Consider the following 18,779-nt stretch of genomic DNA (forward strand, 5'->3'; position numbering starts at 1 on the left):
ACGCAGGGAACTGTAGGGCAAACTAATCTTCACCTTCCCATTATAAACATATAATATTGTTTATATAATATTATAAGCAAACAAACTCAGACACATGCACATTCACTTTGAATGACTTTGTCTATTTTTTGAATTGAAAAACCAGTGGAATTCTATTGTAATAGAGCCCAAAGTACACAAGCATGTGAGATTATAGAAATAATGAAAGAAAACACTGGATTATCTGATCTAATAACTGTGCACAGCAGTGTGTTTTCTGTAATATAACTGCATTTAACACGACAATCTCAGTGCAAAATGCTGTTTTACACTCTGGTCACAAAGGGGCAAAAAAAAAAAATCTTTGCATAGACAGACAGATAATAGAGCAAAACATACATGCAAGTATATGAAGGGTTTCATTGCAAACACACAGAGCACTTTCAAGAATTTTCATTTTTTCATTATATATATTGTTGAGAGTGGACTTTACACATACAACACATATCAATGCTATATTATGATTAATATTGTGTTTATTAGAGAAATTGAAAAATATATTTTCTATTGTACATCACCTGACATTCTGTTCAAAAACTCATTATATCCAAAATTATATATATATATATATATATATATATATATATATATATATATATATATATATATATATATATATACACACAACCCCATTTTCAAAAAAGTTGGGAGGCTGTGCAAAATGTAAATAAAAACAAAATTCAATGATGTTGAAACTGAGAAATTTTATTGTTTTTTGAAAAATATAGACCCATTTTGAATTTGATGCCAACAACACCTTCCAAAAAAGTTGGGACGGAGCAACAAAAGGCTGGTAAATTTGTGTAATGCTAAAAAAACACCTGGTGGTTAATTGGCAACAGGTCAGTAACATGATTGGGTATAAAAAGAGCATCCCAGAGAGGCGGAGTCTTTCAGAAGTAAAGATGAGGAGGGGTTCACCACTCTGTGAAAGACTGCACGATCAAATAGTGCAACAATTCATGAATAACGTTTCTCAACATAAAATAGCAAAGAACTTTTGCTTTTCATCGACACCTATACATAATAACATTAAAAGATTCAGAGAATCTGGAGAAATCTCTGTATGTAAGGGACAAAGCCTAAAACCAGTATTTGCTGGCCGTGATCTTTGGGCCCTCAGACGGCACTGCATTAAAAACAGACATGATTCTATAGTGGAAATCACTCAGGATCAGAAACACTTCTGAAAACCACTGTCTGTGAAAACAGTTCATCACTGCATCCACAAATGCAAGTTTAAACTCTAAAACACAAAGAAGAAACCAAATATAAACAGGATCCAGAGACGCTGCCACCTTCTCTGGGCCTGAGCTCATTTAAAATGGATCAAGATGAAGTGGAAAAGTGTCCTGTGGTCCAACGAATCAACATTTGAAATTCTTGTTGGAAATCATGGACACTGTGTCCTCCGGGCTAAAGACCACTCAGCTTGTTATCAGTGCACAGTTCAAAAGCCAGTATTCATGATGGTATAGGGGGCATTAGTGCACATGGCATGGGTGACGTGCTCATCTGTGAAGGCACCATTAATGCTGAATGATACATACATGTTTTGGCAACATATGCTGCCATCCAGACGACGTCTTTTTCAGGGAATCTGGACTTCTGGACTGTCCATCCAAATGTCCAGCATACTGGACGCTAAACATTATGTGTTTCTCAGCAAAAATAAATAAACAAATGAATAAATAAATACAAATAAATGTATTATGTTATTTAATATGAAGTAGAGAACATATTTCATAGTAAAACATTGTTTTTAAGGCTGTGCAGTCTCAGGACTGAGGAGGTTGTGACAGATAAAACTAAAACAGACATCTGCAGCATTAAAGTCATTTATGTGACCTATTCTTCGTCAACTGGCTTTTAGCTTGTTAGCTAGCTGCTCAGCGCAGTTCTAGCTAAGAAAATAAATTGTCAGCCTCTCAGTTTCAACAAAACCGGGTTCTTGCTCCTTCAGTACACTCGCTGGTCCATGCTAACAGCTTTACAGTCAGTGACTACACTGTTTATTGCAAAGGCCTTCATTAACATCACCTTCTTAGCGCTGGTAGTATGTGACCCGGAAAGACCTACATGCTTTAAAGACAGTTCTTCACTAGATCTTTAGTAAAGGCAATGGTTCTATTTAGAACCATGAGTACTATACTGCAGCATCGGCAGAAGAAGAAACACAGGTGTAGCTATTAGTCCGCTGCAAGACACACCAGCAGAAAGGTACACATACAGCACACCGGGTTCACAAAGGTTCTTCTATTGTGACAGTGTCAAGCTTGTAACAATTGAAGAACCATTTTTGGTGCTATATACAACCCTTTTTTAAGAAGGTTCCCTATAGAACCATCTACAGCACATTCTCCATCAATGTGAAGAAGACCTTCATGGTGCAAAGAACCTATTGATCATGCAAAGGATTCTTTGAGTGTTCATGGTTCTATGTAGAACCATTTTCTTTACTAAAGAACCCTTGAAGAACCATCTTTTTCATCTGTGCACAACTTAAGCTAACAACAACCAACAATAAATAACATAAATAAGCCCCTTTGTCAGAGGGCGTGTGCTACCAAAAGCCTTGTGGTTATCTGCATAGCCACGCCTCCAAAGTCTCAGGCGCCAGCTACAATATAAAACAATGCATATGCATATAGAGCAATTTGCATACGCATTTGGTTCTTTGCATGGCGAAATCACGTTCTTCAGGTTCTTGGAGAATGTGCTGTATATGGTTCTATAGAACACCAGAAATGGTTCTGCTGCTGTTATGATATCAAGCTTGTTTAGTGCTTAATACATTAGTAGTAGTAAAGCATTTAAGACCCAAGTTAAACATATTAAGTGTTCCGAGTGAAAAAACACATTTCCTTTGATTTTTATTTAATGTTGACACTTAGGAGGCCTCCAGTCACCATTTTAGCTCACTGGCAATACCTTAACTGGCCATTAGGCGTCGCTGTAACACAGCTTTATTAACTCACACAAACACAACTTTGCAGCACACTGTGATTTATAAGGGGAGCAACTAGCAGGGATGGAAAATACAAATATTAATATTATTGCAGATCCATTTACTGTTTTCCAGTTCAGTGCACGATTAATCACATTTTCAGAATCACACTGTTTGAGTTAGGCGGTAAGAAATTGATTAAATAATAAAATCAAGTTATTGTAGGCCAATATTGAATTAGCCTAATGCAGAGATTCTCAATAGGGGTCTTAGGGTCCCCCAGACTGTATTTTAATTTGTTCCTTTGTGACCTACTTTAAGACTGTTGGCAGCTGGCTAGAATGACTGAGATCATAGTGTAGAGGTTTGGGATTTTGGGGGTTTAATCCTTGCATTGCATTGTATAAAAGACCCATAGTTACATTTGAGCATAAGATTCCTGAACGTTTCTTTGTGTACCTTAGAGATTTTCCACAGTAGAAGCGATTAAGTACATTTAGCTGGAGGCTTTTAGTCGTTAAGTAGCTCTTCTCTTTTACTATGCATGGCACACACAGTGATGTCATGCTTTCACACATGCAGATACATGTCCAAATCTCCCGTTTCCTCTTCAGTCAAGTGCTGCCTGGCTCTTCTTTGGGAGTGGAATGCTCCTTCAGAACTGATCCTGCGTGTCTGTGTGTGTACATGTGTGTTTGGTTTTGTACATTTACAGCACAGTGACCTGACTTTGAAGGAATCCAGAGGAAACAGGCCTACAGAGCCAGCAACGTGCTCCTGACTTTGTACAGAGATTGAAAATGTTATTATTACAAATAGATACTTACATATCAGCGCTGTTGGACCGAAAACAGCAAATTTACAGGAGAACGAACACACATTCATAACTTTTAATACAGGTTAATGTAAAGATTTTATTCCCATGGACCATTTCTATTGGTCCATTTGAAATTAAATTTTCACATAACATTAAGGACAACCACACCGCGACCCAGAAGATTAAGTGGTTTAGATGATGTATGTATGTATGTATTAAGGACAACCAGTGTTTTCAAATTTTGACAAAAAATGAAAAACAGCAAGAAAGGAGAGGTATTTATGAAACATATTATAATTATTATAAATAAATGCTTTCATCTAATTCAAAAGGGACCAATGGGCCATATGGTTATAAATAGTTATATATATATCCCTGCATACATGACAAGATATATCGCTGTTGTCAGAACAAAACCGTGTATCTCTAAAATGGTAACTTTACAGGAGAAGGAAAAAACATACTTTAGTTTTAATGTAAGTCAATGGAACCAGACGCATTTCCAAGTCATTTTGGGCCGTTTGGCCGTTTCCTTTGGTCCATTCATCCTGAAATTTACACACAACGTAAAGGGTAACAGGTATTTTCAAATTATGTCAAAAACTGAAAAATGACAAAAATGGAGATACGAGGTTTTCTTCTATATATATATGATTTGTGCACATATAATGATACATTTGGTCTATATGAATAACTCCACATCCTGCCAGGTTATACAAACAAGTCCCTGTGTGTTCTAGGTGCATCCTGGAAGGTGTGAACTTGTCGCTGCAGAACTGGGTCGAGAATTAGGGTCTGAAAAGCTCTTTCAGCACCAGAGCTGTGAGGAAATGTTTGCCCTCTGCCATTCTGGGACATGTGATGAATCTGCTGGGCCATTTGAAAACAAACTCCATCATGCAGGACACATTGTCTCACTGACCCCAAGAAAGTCCACACCCAGTGCTCGTTTTTCATTTTCAAGTTCATGTTGACATTTCTAGTCTCTGGATTTGTCCCAGTTGTGCTTCTCTCTCACAGTCACACTGAACCACAACCACACACACACTTCATAATCCAAATACCAGGCTTGGAACAGAAACAGAAGCCATGTTATTGGTAAGATGCCAGATGGGCTTCAGAATCACCTAAAATACTTAAAATACTAAAAGTATTTGGCTATTTAGACCACATACCAAGAAGGTATCAGATACTATATATATATATATATAGTACCTGATGCCTTACTATATATATATATATATATATATATATATATATATATATATGTAAAGAAACATATTTTATATCTATATAATCTATAATAAAATATACAGGACTGTGCAAAAGTCTGATATCCTCCTTTTAATTATTTAATTTCTAGTTAAAATGGCCATCAAAGACAAGTTATTCATTTTTTTTTACAGCTCAAAGAAATCTGCTGGGATATTTTTCCACACTTCCCAAGTTCAGTCTCAGAAGTTGGTTGCATTTTCTGTTTCTCATGATCCAAGTGATCCCAAACACATTCAGTGATTTTGAGGTCTGGACTCTGGGGTGGTAATTTGGACTAGGAATTTTGGGCCAACTGAAAACTTCATGCATGAGCCCCTTGCCTCACCTTATTTCCCTTAGCAGCACCTGTCACAACATTAAAATGTGCTGAAATGTTCACACCCCTGCTCTTTATATGCTATAGCTCCTGAATGTCCACTATAAGCAGCACGTATTCAACCGGTCAACATTTTGAAATGCTGCTCAAAAGTGTTCACCATCGAGGCAAAACCCTGTAACTCTTTTGACTAGCTTAGGGCAGATGACCACAATATTTAAAGCCCATTCAGATTTCCACAAACATACTCATTTATCTGGCTATAGATTATAGCATTTAGTCGTAGTATAATGAAGATATTCTGGTTTTAATTCGTACTTTTCTCAGGTTGAAAGAGGTGGCTAGAGAGTGTTTATAGCACATGGTGGACACCAGACCACTATGATCTAAAAAAAGAGAGTATATTACACGATTGATTTGAGGGCAAAACTCGAGAATGCTGGGTTTTGTTCACACAACTCTGTCACTATCATTTCTATTTGACGACTGCTGTTACTATAGCATAAGCGTCCGTCATATTAAGAGCTCCAGTATATCTTCATAACTCACGTTTCTGTCATAAAGACTGGGTTACATACTGTATTCCCTGTCTTTGTTGTTCTTTTTTGGAAGCCTGATTTGCGTTTTGGGCAGCATCATTGTTTGACGTAAAAACAAAACTCTTGTTATACAGGAAGCAACATTGCTGCTGGCACTGCATCTAAAACTAGTCCTTTGTTATTATTACAGAAAGAAGCAATTCAATTAAAAATCTTTCATTAAGCCCAAAAGTCATGAAAAGTAAGATACAGTATTTGGGGGCCCCAAGGTTTTCTTCCGAAAACAGCGATATACATATGTGTGTATGTGTGTGTGTATATATATATATATATATATATATATATATATATATACACACACACACACACACATATATATATATATATATATATATGTGTGTGTGTGTATATATATATATATATATATATACATATATATATATATATATATATATATGTGTGTGTGTGTATATACCTACAGGCATATATACAACTAAAAATATACAAAAAATATGCAATAAGATCTATCCTGAGATAAAAAAAAAAGGCAGTGCAATAATGAATGTACAAGGAGGTGCAGGTAATATAGCATATAAGCATATAACGACAATACTGAATAAATATGTGCATATATTGTCACTGAAGTAAAGTGTCTTGGTGTGAAGTGTCCAGATGTGCAAGATGGAATCATCCTAATATTCCACCCCTTATGGAACCCCTGTCTGAGAACACCAGCAGATTCTTTGTTTGATTTGCAATTTTTCTCTTTTTTCGTCTGTTTTTTTCTTTTTGGCAGCAACTTCTTATTGACAGCTACACATCCCATAGCATAAGTATCCATAGGACCAACCCATTTTCTCCAAACTTTCAAAATGAAATGTTCATAACTTTCACATGCTTGCTTTTTGACTTTCCTCTTCCTTTTGCAGGTTATCTAACATTTTCTCCTGAAAGTGAGCTATTGTACTTACGGCTATGCTATGTACAGTTATAGGGATTTAGAGCCCTCTCTGGTGGAAATGTGTAATTGCTTGAGCAGCATTGTCAGTATAGTGCTGAGAATGATCCACCACCCAAAGAATACATGCTCTGTGGTGGTCCTATGGGGGTCCTGACCACTGAAGAACAGGGTAAAAGGGGGCTAACAAAGTATCAGAGAAACAGATGGACTACAGTCTGTAACTGTAGAACTACAAAGTGACCCTATGCAGTAAGTGGAGCTGATAAAATGGACAATGAGTGTACTTAATATAGTGGCCAGTCAGTGTATATTATGTTTAATAAATGATCATGAATATACAATTAACTGCAAATATGTCAGTTTTTTCCTGTTTCTTTCTTTTTTTTTATTCCAAGAAAAATCTTGATGTGGTCTTTGTCTTGTCTCAGACTCAGTGTGTCCTGGTCTCGGTCTTGACTTGGACTTGGCTCTAGTGGCCTTGACTACAACACGAGTATTTAAAGAGAACTCAAAACATGACGAAGGACGTGTCTTACGAGGGTGTGAGTGAATTATCTACTATTCATCATATTTATTCATCATATTATCATCAGTATAATGTTGATTTTGCGTTTCAGACCTAAAAATTGAGCCAGACCTCCTTTTTTGAGCATGTGTGTGTGACATCAATATTTAAAGACATATGAAATGGCTGAAAAGACATTCAGGCTTTACAGGGTGTCTCGCAGCAGCACACAGACACCGTATTTTAGCATATTTTCCCTCCTGACTCAGTAATGCTGCTTCTTTTCATTTTAACAAAAAAAAACTTACGTAGGCCAGCTTTAATAGCTATTTTGAAGGGTCATCTCTGACATTTGCACAATACTAGCTGCGTCCCAAAGTCTAGGCTGCAGCCGAGGTAGTGCGGGTCCTCGGTAGGACTGTCCTGTGAAGACTCCTCCTTAGTATCGGTCACACAAATGGATCAGTCCTACTGATGCGTGGTAATGCCACCAGAGCGGCGCCAAACTCGTGAGGGAACTGGTGAGAGAAAATGGAGCTGCTGCATTGAGTTCGTTGCTTTTTATTTCTTCACAGAAATGGAGGAGATGATCTTATGTAGTACGATAAACTACAAATATACAAATACTTCTAAATAAAATATGATATATGGACGATAGGGGTGCGGGGAAAAAATTGATTCTTAGATGCATCGTGATGCGGGCGTGAACGATTCTGAATCGATTCACAAATGTCAAAAATTGATTTTCTAAATATTTAATTTATAACGTAATGTTGAAATCCGACCGACTCCCTCTGCATTAAAGCCAGGTTCGGTCAGGAGTCACAACACAAATGTTAAGAAGAGCCATTTTGTCCTTTCAACAAAAATCAAACCATTTTGGGAGAAACAACATTTAATGTCCAGTATGTGTCAATGTGTGTTAATGTCCTAGTATAGGCTAAACAGTATAAACGAGAGCGCAGATTTACTTCGCTCTGCTTTAAACTTTAGCTTTAGCCGCTTTGCTCCCATCTCCGCCAGAAAACCTTTCCTCAAAAGTAGAGCAGTGTCTTGTAAAATGTCTCTCAACATTCAGCTGTCTTACGAGGCTGAAGTCGCTTCTCATTCTCCAGCTTCTTGTTTGAATTTTCCTCTTCCACCTTAAATTCTGACTGGGGCACCAGAATGTAAATGAGAGCCTTCCAGTTCACTTGCCACATCACTTCCATTTGATTTATTAATAAAAAGATATTGGAAGTAAATTCATTATGGATCATTACAAATACCTTGCTTTAAAACTACCATGTCCTCAGACAGTAAGAAAATAGAAATCCTGTATAGCAAGAAAAAGATGCATTGAGATGCATCGATAATCATTTTATAATCGCATCGCAGCCTCTGAATCGTAATCGAATCATGAGGTGCCTAGAGATTCCCACCCCTAATGGATGTTGGAGAATGCTTTAATTAATCAGTCATTTTACACTTTATACGATAACAAAGACAAATTCAAGGACATGAACAACTTTTTAAAACTAGCTCTGCTCCAACGGCTTCGTTTTCCTTCGTTTTTGTGGTGCTGTTTTTTTCTCCTTCGTGTTGTTTGTGTGCTGAGAATTGTGGGTAACCGAAGGCCTGGAAGGAAACTTCTGATGCGTCCTTGAAATCACTCCGAACGTAGGCTGCATTTCTAGGCTGTATACGAAGGATCCTTCACTTTGAAACGGTCTGCTATGATGTAGCAGCCGAGAAATGCAGCCTAGGCTTTGGGACCAACTACTCTATCTTCTTCAAATGGTTAAGGAAATCAAGAGAGAATGGATGAGAACTCTTTTTGTAAATGTATGCAGTAGTACCATTACTGCTGCTACTACTAATAAAAATAAAATAATAAAAATCTTTTTTTAAGCATCTCAAAAAGATGAATGAAATGCAGCAGAAGGTTCTGGCAAGTCCATCATGCTGCGTACAGTAATTTTCTCTGAGAATCTGTGGGAGCTATTCACTAAAATAACACAGTGACCGTAACATTGTGCCTCTTTTGCGCTGACAGATCAGCGTGTAATCTTGCTATGTCACACTGTGGATTCTTGAAGGTCAGCTTGTTTCCTGGGAGTCGGCAGTAAAAGTCCTGAGGCTTGGACCCGAAGGCCATCTGCCGTCTCAGAGGTGTTTACGTCTCTTTTTTATGTGTCTCTCTTTTTTCTGCACAGAGGGGTCCTAATAATTCCAGCCATGCCCAGACTTCCTCAAGCACCTATAGTGTCTGCTGCTGCTGCACACATGTCCCCCACTATAAAGAGTCTGTAGTCCCCTAATATGCTCTGCCTCCTCTATATATCCACAAACAATGCCTGTCAGTTATCAGCCCTATCTGCTCTGGGTACAGTTATTTTTATTAGAGGCTACAGCTGTGGACTACAGACCATTAGCAACATAGAGCAAGAAGGCTGGTAGCATGACCACAGGACTGGGCAGTGTTTCTCAAATTCATGTCACAATATAATTTCCATATTGTCTGATGTCAGTATTTAGAGATCACTATGATCACTATGCATCTTCTAATAACCAATAAGTATTTTTATTTGGGATTACTTTTTAATATTTAAAAAGTTTTTCGTTCTGTAATATTATTATTATAGAATATATATATATATATATATATATATATATATATACTGACCAGGCATAACATTATGACCACCTCCTTGTTTCTACGCTCATTATCCATTTTATCAGCTCCACTTACTATATAGGTGCACTTTGTAGTTCTACAGTTACAGACTGTAGTCCATCTGTTTCTCTGCATACTTTGTTAGCCCCCTTTTACCCTGTTCTCCAGTGGTCAGGACCCCCATGGACCCTCACAGACCAGTACTATTTGGGTGGTGGATCATTCTCAGCACTGCAGTAACACTGACATGGTGGTGGTGTGTTAGTGTGTGTTGCGCTGGTCTGAGTGGATCACAGAACTCAATGGATCGTTCTGTTGACTGCAGTACCCAGTTTACTGTCGTTGTTCCATTGAAACCAAGAAAAGTCTTGGTGGTCAACGATCATCTACCACCATAATGTAATATAAACTAATGTAAAGTAATAATAATGTAACAATGAAAACGCAGCATAATGACAAGTTGATGGGGGCATGTTAAAAATAATTCTGAAACTAGACATTGGTTTTTGGCTTCTCCTCCCTCCTTGTCTAGACATAACATTGCCACCTAATACTGTGGAGTACCAGCTCACACTGCTGCTTATACTAGATTGAGGAACATAACCATTTTATCAAAACCATCTCAAGTGTGTTATCGATAAAGAATGTTTGGTTTTGAGAATTATTGTTAGTGTTTTAATGCTCAGGCCGATATGACTTCTCCTAACTGACAGGTCAAAGCACTATATTGCAGTGTAGTACGTAACTCACTGTAGAATGTTTACCGTGTTATTCATTCCACTAACGGCCTGACGTATTCATGTCAAACATCTCTTATCTTGGCCAGTCCGCAATAGCTTAACTGGTATTTAAGACTTCCGTCAAGGCTCACAGCTCCATTGTTCACTCCTGCAACCCATTGCCATAAAGCTGTGTCACCATAATAAGGTTTGTGCAGTATAATACACATGCTTGCATTGAAGGTCCTAGTTTTTATTGACCATGGCTAAGATAAGCTATGATAAGCAATAACACAAGGATCCTTAAGTACTCTATAAGAAATCAATGCTATGATGCAATGAAACCTGCAATATGTGAGTGCTCAAATGATGTCAGCTGCACAAAGACACAAAAATATGTTCTATGTTTTGGCTTGCAACTTTGATTCTGCATTGCGTCGTGCTAAATGGCAGGCATGCCTTTGCTGGGAAAGAGATTAGATGTAACAAAGGCGATACAGGGCTTACTTTGCTTTCTAGGTCAGGGAGGGGAGAGATAGAGACTGTGTTGAAACTGCATAGGTATGTGGTGTGTGTGTGTGTGTATGTGTGTTCTGTTTGGGCAGAATACTTGGCTGAATATTGAATACACTGTCATAAATGAATTCAGTAACAAATTACATTACAATACATGAAAAGATAACATTCATAAAATTCAGAATATGTTTAGAATACATATTGATGAGGCACATGGGGAAAACTTCTGTTTTTTTATTAATACACACTTCTTCAGTGTTACTGATTGGCAGCTGTCTTCATGTAATTATTCTGCTGATGTATCATAACAAATAAGCTTATTATTTAAATGAAGTTCATCATACACTCATTATAATCACATTGATTTATCAGTCTACTCAGGTTTTATCAGAGCTCAGTAACACTGAGATTAATAACTGATCACATTGAATTATCAGTCTACTCAGGCTTTAGCAGAGCTCAGTAACACTGAGATTAATAACTGATCACATTGATTTATCAGTCTACTCAGGCTTTAGCAGAGCTCAGTAACACTGAGATTAATAACTGATCATCACATTGATTTATCAGTCCACTCAGGCTTTAGCAGAGCTCAGTAACACTGAGATTAATAACTGATCACACTGATTTATCAGTCTACTCAGGCTTTAGCAGAGCTCAGTAACACAGAGATTAATAACTGATCACATTGATTTATCAATCTACTCAGGCTTTAGCAGAGCTCAGTAACACAGATTAATAACTGATCACATTGATTTATCAATCTACTCAGGCTTTAGCAGAGCTCAGTAACACAGAGATTAATAACTGATCACATTGATTTATCAATCTACTCAGGCTTTAGCAGAGCTCAGTAACACTGAGATTAATAACTGATCACATTGATTTATCAATCTACTCAGGCTTTAGCAGAGCTCAGTAACACAGAGATTAATAACTGATCACATTGATTTATCAATCTACTCAGGCTTTAGCAGAGCTCAGTAACACAGAGATTAATAACTGATCACATTGATTTATCAATCTACTCAGGCTTTAGCAGAGCTCAGTAACACAGATTAATAACTGATCACATTGATTTATCAGTCTACTCAGGCTTTAGCAGAGCTCAGTAACACTGAGATTAATAACTGATCACATTGATTTATCAGTCTACTCAGGCTTTAGCAGAGCTCAGTAACACAGATTAATAACTGATCATCACATTGATTTATCAGTCTACTCAGGCTTTAGCAGAGCTCAGTAACGCTGAGATTAATAACTGATCATCTCGTTGATTTATCAGTCTACTCAGGCTTTAGCAGAGCTCAGTAACACTGAGATTAATAACTGATCATCACATTGATTTATCAGTCTACTCAGGCTTTAGCAGAGCTCAGTAACACTGAGATTAATAACTGATCATCACATTGATTTATCAGTCTACTCAGGCTTTAGCAGAGTGTTACTCATGCTCAAGCTGGAATTTGTGTTTGTAAATAAACCATTTATAGAGGTCCTTTGCAACATGCCATGTACTAATTTTAAAACAGCTGATAAACGAGGTAGGTAAGTATTTTAATAGCATTCTCCTAAAAGTTTGAAAAGTAGTTTTCTGAATACTGCCTTTACAAAATGTAACTTGGACTGAATACAGATACTTAATATCTGTATTCTGTATATTTATTCCCAATACTTGTATTCCGTTACATCCCAACCTTGTGTACAAGTATCTAGAAAATCAATAGTTCAGTGCAATGAAACTTGCAATAAGTGAGTTAAAGGGTGACAAAGAGTGTGAATGGCCACTTTATTTGAAACACTTACCTATAAGTGCATAATAGACCCCTTTTTATTCAGTTCTCCACTGAACATGCATTACAGTCCACATGAATTCAGCTAAATTCACGTTGTTTAATTGGCCTTTTTTCTGACTTACAGCTGCAAAAGAGCCTATTAAAACAGATTGCGGTTCAACTCTAGAGAGGGACATTTAAAGTAAATCGTGGTTCATCTCTGCAGCACAAATTGGAGTATTATATATAATGGAATATTATAGAAATAGAAATATTAAGTCCGACATATTAATATCAGTGAATAGGCTGAACTTGCGTCATCATGGTCAGATGCGAACCATGTTCACATTACAGCTTGAATAAGTGAGCAGCTGTAAATGTGAACAGTTATTTTAGTTTTATCCCCTTAACAAGCCAAGGGCCCACTGGCACACTTAAAGTTTTATTACACACTTCTATAACCTAAGAAAAGTATTTGACATGCTCGGTTGGAAATTGATGAAATACCAGGTATGGCTGATTTAGTTTGGGGATTTTTTTGCCTGATTTTGTTTGAAGCTGATGGCAGCAGCAACAAAATGCCTTGAAGCTGCTTGCTTAGCTGGTGTACATTTTAAAAAGGTGCTTTATTATTCAAACATATTCTGCAAGAGATTTTTGAGATACCGTGGGTTAAATTGGTGCATTTTCATGTTCGATAAATGTGGGAGGTACTAGCAAGGGAGGAACTCTGCTTTCAGATAAGCTAAAGCTAAAGCTAACAGTTTTAATATTGCATAGTAATAGGGGCCACTATCGGTATTGGACCGATACTAGCAGCATAACGAACCTAGGACAGAAGCAAACACGGAACTGAAGTGAAGTAAAGTAGGAAACATGATAATAAGAAGGTCATATTGAACCAAAAGCAGTATTTATTTACACTGTAAGTGATATTTTTATTTTGAGTGGCTCTTCATCCATATGTTTTCTCTCACTACAATACCCAGCATGCCTTACAAAAACATGTCATTGAAGAATTAGGAACCACCCCTCCCCTCCACACACACACAATGGAAAAAATGAATTGCAGATTGCAGTGATGTAGAGGCTAAAATAAATACATACAAATGGGATATACAGCTTCCTAGAACATTTGCTATGTGGCTTCATTCTGCATTAGCCAGCGGGAAGGAAAAAATCCAAACAGCCCGCCCTCAAAAATCCACCCCAAAGGAGTCGCAGTTTTTCAAAAGTTCCCCCCCACCTTCAAGATACGTCATCAGAATAGGTTCTTTCTCATTTTTAAACCAGAAAATCTCACTCTTGAGACTGTTGTGGTAGCACTGTAGGAGGTAAGTAGACATGTTTACATCAGATGTAATGATGATAGATGGTTTTACAGTTTACCACCAATTTTGTTATATCACCTAACAGATGCTTGAGTTGATTTTTGCCAATCCAATTGAATACATTCTGATTTTAGATTCAGACTGAGGTGTTTATTCTCACTTTACTCAACAATCTGATGGAAAATCTCCGTTTACATGCTCACTACAAGTAATCTGATCCAAAATGACGCGCATGCGTCGCGAGTAAATGTTAACATGACAGCGAACATCACGTGAGATCCAGTGAGATGAGTTTTCAGTTGGCACGCTTGTGTTTTTAATAGCTTTAAAATGATGTCAGACTCAAGAAAACGTCCTTCACATGTCCTTTTTAAAGAAGGCCGAGAGGAAGATGTCGTGTTCTGAGACACATAAGCTGGACGTCCGTCCCACCGCCGTCTTTTAAAGATCAGAGCATAAACTTCATCTCCTCTGCAGACCAGTTTCTGCTCCGCCATGTTGAACGCTATAAACTTTTGCTAAACGGAGTTCTCTGCTTTTGCTGTGACGCGAACACAAATGCGCAGAACGTACATACTGCTGTACACCACAAAGTTGGGCCTACAGGGGTTGGGGTTTCTAATGTAGCAGTCAGTGAAGTGTCTGTGAGTGATTTGCATGTTTTCTTGGTGTAAGTTAATAAAATATAAAAATCAAGTCAGTTATTTGGAGGACTCAGTACATGAAATGGTCTATAATGGATCATTTTCTGTTCTTTCATAAAACAAACTTGCCCTCATGTGTCCTCTAACCTCTGACTGGCTTTGATCCAAAGTGAGACATATGGCTCAGACAAAAGCTCAGACTCCAAGCTTGTCAATCCTGCAACTGCCCTTTAGTGGACAACAACAGGGCTGAGGCCTCTCCCTCTTCCACTCTGACCCCAACTCCACTCCCCTTATTATAGCACCTCTCTTTATCCACAGGCCCTTTCAGTTTCAAATAAGACCCTTTCACCCAGAGTAAACAGGCTTTAAAGAAGCAGCTGTGGGTTTTGGGCACAAAGGCTGAGCGTCTGCTCTAATGAATTGCCCTTTTCCGATTTTCCACTGATCCGATGAAGTTTAATTCATCTCGCAACACGTTATTTACCAATCTGTCTGGGATGCTAAAATTAGCATCTGATAATTACAGACATCTGTGGAGAAGGCGGGGGGGCTGTAATGATGCTTAATTAGGGAGAATAGAGAGGGCGCTTTGAAGGAATGGAAAGGGATACAAAAGCGCTTCACTAGTGGGGACAGTTCATCTCTGTAAGGCTATAGCCTTTGTGCTCATGTGAGACCAATCAGGTTGCAACGGGTTAATTTTTAATCTTAACCCCCTCAACAGACCTTCATCACTCACTGAATACTTTACACAGTAGCTTCATAAAAGTGACACAGTAATTCATAGTAGTTACTGAATAATTGATCTATTGCGCTCCGCCTACAGATGCATTCTTTTGTAGCTGCTGTTGCTAGCTTGGGCACGCTTTACAGACCCTGTGTGGTGTTGGGGTCTGTGGGATTTGCAATGTTTACCAAAAGAAAAAATAATGCGATTTATTATTATTTCAACCTCAGATTCCTTGGCCTTTGCTGTGAAGATATTTTCTTCACAGATATTTTCTGTGAAGAACATATAAAATAACCCATTTTCAGTGTCTTCACTCTGTTCACCCCCCACACATTTATATTACACATGTGGTGTTGGGTGAACCCGCAGGGAGTAAAAGTGTGGAGGTGCTGTGTCCTTCACTGTTCTCCTCCTACATGGCCTGCTGTTAGTGTGTGTGTGTGTGTGTGTGTGTGTCTGAGGGTTCAAGATGGACAGGCTGCTGACTGGCTACAGCTGCTAAAGGAGAACCCACTTGTGATATTTTAAACATCAGGTATTTTTACATAAATTGTTGTGTCTGTATTGATTTAAATAAACAATAATGCGGTGGGTCCACCAGACCACTGAGTAACACACACCACACAGCAGAGGGCGCCCGCGAGCGAGTTCTCAATGAATGGGAGTAAATGGAGCTCAACAGCTAAAAACAAAAAGTTAAAATAATTAATAGTAAAACTAAAAAAACAAAGAAAACTCACCTGTAAGTTTCCTTTTTTCTACAGCAAACAGGTTTTAAGCAGCAGGATGCTAACATTACTGCTACTGAGTGCTGATTGGGTGGCGAGCAGAGCAGCTCATTGGTTGTTCGTGCTCACTGACATCATGGATGTACATGAGGCGCCGTTTTAAACTCCTATAACTCGAATTTAAAAGCTCTTAAAAATATAAGAGCGGTGTTAAAATGTTTTATGCTGTTCAGTGTTCGGGAAATTATTGTATTCTTTTACATTAAAACTGTTTAAGCATTTATAAACTATGATTTTTGCTCAAATGCTCCATCTTAACCCATTCATTTTGGACTCGCTCAGGAGCGCCCTCTAGTGTGTGAGAAACCTGGAAGACATTACAGTGTGGTAATGCTTCTCTCTACAAGTTCTCTGGTAACATCCATTAAAACCAAGGTGAAGTAGTTTCCAAAAGATGTTGGGTTATTCAGTATTACATTATTAATCACGTGGATTTTAATAAAGATTTAAAGTAAAACAGTCAGTGTTAAAAAAGTAAAACTAAAAATATGAAGTAGTAGTAAAAATGAAAGCTGCAGTGGACTACATGAACTGGTTGGATATAATTGAGATAATCGATAATTGCGTTTTTTTGAACAAAAAATATTGTGCTCATTATTTTTAGATATTGCTCAGGCCTCATTCAAACTCATTTCTTGCTAGTGTGTTGTCACAGCATGTCTCTGGAACTGAGTAACTGAGTGCTTTCAAGCGATGTGACTATACAAATCATAATCTTCGGCCGTACGTGATGGGTGATCCAAACCTGCACTGTGAGTCATAACCAAAGTACAAGATTTACAAACTCGCACACTGGCCTAAGGCAAAATAGTACCCAGAGAATTTGAATTCAGAATTACCACTATTTTTATGATGGCATTTTAGGGCCACTATTAATAAAAATAAAAAATAGTAGACTTTGAGAATAAAGTCGTAATATTTTGAGAAAAAGTCATAATATTTAGAGAAAAAAAGTCATAATATTTTTTGAGAAAAAAGTCGTAATATTTAGAGAAAAAGTCATAATATTTTTGAGAAAAAAGTCGTAATATTTTTAAGAAGAAAGTTGTAGAATTACAACATAAAAATGGCATTAATACCAGGAAAGGTCGCAATATTGTGGCCAAAAGCTTTGCAAAGGGAAGGCAGCACCTTCTCGTGTTAAAATGAAGGGCGGTTAGTTGGTGGAGATATATTTTCATATCGATTTCACCCATAAAGAAACACTCAGTCTCCCTGTCTCTTCTGATACATCAATATTACGATTTTTTTTCTCAAAACATTACGACTTTATTCTCAAAGTCTACTATTTTTATTTTTATTAACAGTGGCCCTAAAACGTCATCATACTATTTTACCATTACCAACATTATACAACAGAAGTCATGTGTAGCTTCACTGGTGGTTAATCTGATGTATGTGTGTTGTAGACATCACAACCCCTGGCTCCTGTCACCATCAATGTAAAGAAAAAAATGAGTCGTTAAGTTTCTCTATGATGCGCATCAAACCACTCTCATTGACTTTGTTTACATCTGACAAGTCAATGCACCTTTACACATTCTACAGCAAATCAGAACCATCTCATCTGATCTTTGCGCCACGGAGGAATCAAGCTGCCTGATCAAGACAGAAGTGATAGTGAAACCCCCCACGATAACATGAGGAGAGGTGGACACTGCGGCACTGGAGCCTGATATCGTCCGTGATTCAGACAAAACAACAAAAGCATGGCTGACGGCTCTGTGCAGGTGACTCACCTTCCGAAAGCTAGAAACGAAACCTCCCCATCATGAGCCAAGCTCGCTTACCTTTGTGTTTGGGCAGGCCTTTCAACGAAAGCACAGGTTTTCTGAGTCACTGAGAAAATAAACTGGGTTTTGCGGTTTGGCAAAGTGACATAAATGACCTCTAAGTGGCACATGGCGAGGTGAACAAATACACCTAGAGCGAGGGAATTTCCTGGGATGGAGGGATTTGTCAGAGGACTGACAGGGGTGTGATAAGTAGCTTTGTGCTGAAGATAGCTGTTCCTCAGGCTAAGCTGAGTTTTTCCCAGTGTCTGAAAATGGCCAGGGGAAGACGACTGTATCGCATGTCTTTCAGTGTGTGTTACTTACAGGAAGCTACCTGAATCAGCACCAAGTTCCAGCAATGAAAGACAAGACTGTGACTCACACAGTGTTTGAAAACATCTATAAAAAACGTAATATCAACTTCTTTTACTTCTTGATGTATC

Source organism: Colossoma macropomum, unplaced genomic scaffold (assembly GCF_904425465.1).
Source record: "Colossoma macropomum unplaced genomic scaffold, Colossoma_macropomum, whole genome shotgun sequence".
NCBI classification, from domain to species: Eukaryota; Metazoa; Chordata; class Actinopteri; order Characiformes; family Serrasalmidae; genus Colossoma; species Colossoma macropomum.